The 4,490-nt window shown below is 41.1% G+C and overlaps 1 non-coding gene across 1 annotated transcript; it reads right to left on the bottom strand.

Moving 5' to 3' along the window:
- Positions 1–1,089: 1,089 nt before the first annotated feature.
- LOC145049069 (small nucleolar RNA R71) lies at positions 1,090–1,196 on the bottom strand. Its single transcript, XR_013683187.1, has one exon. It is a non-coding gene; the product is annotated as a small nucleolar RNA R71 (small nucleolar RNA).
- Positions 1,197–4,490: the final 3,294 nt, after the last annotated feature.

The following is a 4,490-nucleotide window of genomic DNA, read 5'->3' as shown; positions in this document are numbered from 1 at the left end:
GTCGTTCCCTGCATTTGATACCCTAATTATTCAACTATACCACAATTGATAGGTTCACTGCCTTTGTGTGTTATTTTATAATTAAAAGTAGGTTTAAAACTAAGTGAGTTTGCACACATCAAGTTTTTGGCGCCGTTGCCAGGGAACGGTTCTAAAAATTAACATTAAATTCTAATTTAATCGATCCTTTGTGTGGGATTTATCTCACACAAAGTTATTTAAAAGGTTATTCAGTAAGTAGAATTAGTTTTAATAAAATTCCGTTTTTAGAGTAACTAGAAATTTTTTTTCTTTTTTTGCCTTGAACTCGCCGAGTGCACTCGTGCCGACTCGGCAAGTACATCGCTGTTACAACTTTAATTTTTTATTTTATTTTTGTTCTTTTTACGTGTTTTCTGTTTTATTTACAGTTGTTTCATGACCCGAGGATCTGATACACCTCTGGTCCCTCCTCTTGAAGACCCGGAATCCGCACTAAGGAGGAGCAAAGGCAAAACTATTGGAGAATCCGCTTCTTCAAAGAACTCACCACTCAAAAACCTAAAGTCCGTTTTCAGCAAGAAGAGAAGCAGCAAATCAGGAGCATCCAGTGCATCTTTGACAATCGGCGACCCAATTCAAGAGGATATCGAGTACGAGACCGAGGAAGAAGAAGAGCCCACATACGAGCACGACTCCGAGTTTGAAGACGATTTAGCCATCACCATGGCTAATATAGATGAAGTCCCCATGGGGGAATGGAAGAAGAGGATGCGCGATGACACCGGCCCGGGACTTGTGCAGCCTGCAATTCCTGCGACCGCCACTTTCGAACTAAAAGGCCATATTCTCGGCCAACTCAAGGAGATTCCCTTTTATGGAAAGGATCACGAAGACGCCTACAAGCACTTGGACGAAGTGAATGATGTAGCCGACTACTTCAATGTACTGAATGTCCCTCGCGAGACCCAACTTCTTCGCATGCTTCCAGTCACGTTCAAAAGAGCTGCAAAGGATTGGCTAAAGTCACTTCCTCCCGGATCGGTCACCACATGGGCGAAGATGAAAGAAGAGTTCATAGACCACTTTTGCCAACCCTCCAAAATAGCCAAGCTAAAGAAAGCCATTGCCAACTTCGAGCAACAACCCGGAGAATCTCTTTATGAAGCATGGGAAAGGTACAAGAGTTTGCTTAGAAATTACCCACACCACGACCTTAATAGCCAACAAGAGGTCTCCATTTTCTATGATGGAGTCAATGTCACCACAAGGCAATTGCTCGATTTTCAAGGCCCGCTCACGAAGAAGGCACCCCCAGTGATCAAGGAGCTAATTGAAGAATTCTCTAACCACTCTAGAGAATACCACAATCCAAGAAATGAAGTAAGTCGGGGGGTAGTGAACTCGGCAAATGATAGCATGGCGGCGGTGATAACTAAGCTCGATAGTCTAGATAGGAGAATGACAAAAATGGATCAAACAATCCATGTTATTAGGGTTGGATGTGAAAATTGTAGAGGGCCCCATCTCACAAACGATTGTGATTTGGATGAGAATGGAAACAAAAAGGCTCAAGTATTCTATTCAAGTGGCGATCGATACGACGAAAATTGGCGGAAACCGAAGAAAGAATGGCTCCCATACGAAGAATACAAAAAATCTAAGGAGGAGAAATACAAGCATAAGGAGAGGGGATATTATCAAAAGGAAGAACCGGTGATAGAAAAGAAAGCCGATTTGGAATAAATGTTCACTAGATTCATAGCCGCGTCCGAAAAGAGACACAATGATCACGATGCTGCAATAAATGAGACCATAAACATGCTAAGGAATCAGCAAGCATCCATTCTCAACATAGAGAAACAGCTGGGACAGCTTGCTGTAACACCCGCAAATCCGAGCTAGTCAAATTAGAGGCAATAGGGGTCAAAAACGACTTTTCGACAAAAGATTATTTAGAATAAATAATCTTAACCAAGTTGTAGAGTATGTTACAAGGTTTTCGTACAAATAAAGAACGCCGATATCCGAGTTATAACGAAGAAGTTATGACCCGTTGAAGTTTCGCAACGGAACCGGCACGATACCGGGAAGCGTAAATAGTGAATTTACGGTAGAGCGAGATTTAGCATTAGCGATCTAAACAGAAGTCGTAGAATATGTTAAACTAAGAACATCGATAAAAAGAACGCCCAAATCTGACTTCGTATGAAGAAGTTATGATTTTTCGAAGTTTCGGACTAGCAGTGTACAACCCGAAATTCGAATATTTGATCGAGCAGTTTTTAGCCGACATGACCTAAACGAGAATCGAAATCTCATTGAGATTAGAGTAACAAGAAAAAGATGGGCGAAAACGGATGTCGGATGAAGAAGTTATGAGGATTTAACGGACCAATTGTGTCCCGGCCCGTTAATAATATAAAATTTAAAATCGAGCCAAAATTAGCCGACAAAGTCTAAACGAAAGTTGTAGAGTACGTTCCCACCTTCGCTTGGATATAAAGAACGTCGAAAACGGAGCTCGTATGCGAAAGTTATGATTTTTAGAAGTCGAGAATGCAATTTGCGAAGGCTGATAAGGAGCTAATGACGTGGCGCGTTGTGGGCCGTCCGATGAAGGTCTCAGATCTCGCTTCGGATCATGCCACGATGCCTCGCCCTACGCCCCGCGTATGAGATCCGGAACGCCCCGCGTAACCTCGGTCTTATCCGGTCTGAAGTGGCTAACAGCTGGAGTCGGTCTGGCGCTCTTATCCGATGACTACGCCCCGCGTAGGTCCGAGGTACGCCCAGCGTACCGAGGCCTCGCAGGGCTATAAAAGGAGGCCGATTATCCTTCATTTTTCACACCTTTTCACTTCTCTCTCTAACTTCTTTCTCTCTCTAAGTGCTATAAACCTCCCCTAAGCCCTAGTTAAACCCTTAGCACCCTAGGGAAGCCCCGAGGCTCCTGGAGTCCCGAGAAAAAGGAGTTTTTCGGTTTCGAAACGCTGCTCCAATTAAGTTCCGGTTTTCAATAAAATTCGTTGTAAGTATGCTACGCTTATGCAATTTTTAATATAGCTTTCAAATAATTATAGGAATGTTATTAGGTCCTTAAAATAATTATTTGGGCTATTATTATGAGTTATATTGAGCGTTATTAACGCTTAATAATAGTCAGACTAATTAATTTGTCGCGGTTATCGTTAAACTAAACCCTAGTGGTATCGATACTAGGTTTTATCGAAGGAATATCGTTTTGAGAGTATCGAAGCGCTGTCCGAGTGCTGAGTCACCACCTAATCAAGTGAGCGCATAGTCCCTTTCATCTTACACATAGATATGAAGTATTTTATATAAACTACGTGCTATGTGTGCATATTATCTGAATACTTGCTGTCTATGTTGGATGAACGTTTTATACATGTTTTAAAGGATTTAAACTGTATACGTATTTTATATATACGAATATGTTGGGTATGAGATGGGTAGATGAATGATGAGAGATAGAAGATGACGTGAGTATACATTGGCAGCTATAGACTTAGTGCCTATGGGACGAACACCGGTAGCTATGGACTTAGTACCTGTTAGACGTAGGTAGCTATATATGGATTTAGTACCTAATGGAAATTGGTAGCTATGGACTTAGTACCTATTAGTTAGACGCTGGTAGCTAAGGATTTAATACCTGTAGGAATTGGTAGCTATGGACTTAGTACCTGTTGAACATTGGTAGCTATGGACTTAGTACCTATTAGATAAAGACTGGTAGCTATGGATTTAGTACCCGATGAATAGACTATAGCAGCTATGGAATTAGTGCTTTACGAACGAACATCGGCAGCTATGGATTTAGTGCCAGTCCTATAACCCTGGAAGTAAGGGACTTCGGAATAAACGAATGCAGGATAGATGACTTTTAGGTTAAATCCTTAAGAGTAAAGAAGATAACGGGGATGGGTAATTGGGTTAATTGTTTGATGATTGAACATAACAATTATATTATTGTGGGTTGAAAACCCTATGTACTCACCAGGTTTCCCAACCTGACCCACTCAGTTTATGTATATCACAGGTGACGAAGTGAAGTGACATTACACTGAGAGATTTAAAAGAGATGTAGATCACTAGTGTAAATCATTGTAAGTTCTGTTTATGTTATGTTTCGGTATTAACGATGACATCCCAAACGTTTTAAAATGAAATAAATATGTTTCTTCGAAAATGTTTTAATAATGTATTTACCATGTTTTTCTGGGAACAAATTCCGCAACCTTTTCATAAAATGAAGTACTCTGATTTTTATAAAGCATAAACAAAATCGGTCTTTTCTGGCCGTGATTTTGGGGATGTCACACTTGCACACCAAGTGAACGAAAGAAGGCCGGGTCAACTTCCAAGTAATACCGAAGCCAATCCGAGAATGGAGAATGTGAGTGCAGTGACTTCCAGCAATGAAGAAATTTTCACACATGCACAGAGGATCTCCAAGAGGAAGACAGAAAAGGCAGAAGAGTCGGCTC

The sequence above is a fragment of the Lactuca serriola genome, chromosome 4 (assembly GCF_051521515.1).
Source record: "Lactuca serriola cultivar US96UC23 chromosome 4, Lser_US96UC23_V15, whole genome shotgun sequence".
Lineage (NCBI taxonomy): Eukaryota > Viridiplantae > Streptophyta > Magnoliopsida > Asterales > Asteraceae > Lactuca > Lactuca serriola.
This window is presented reverse-complemented; position numbering and strand designations above follow the sequence as displayed.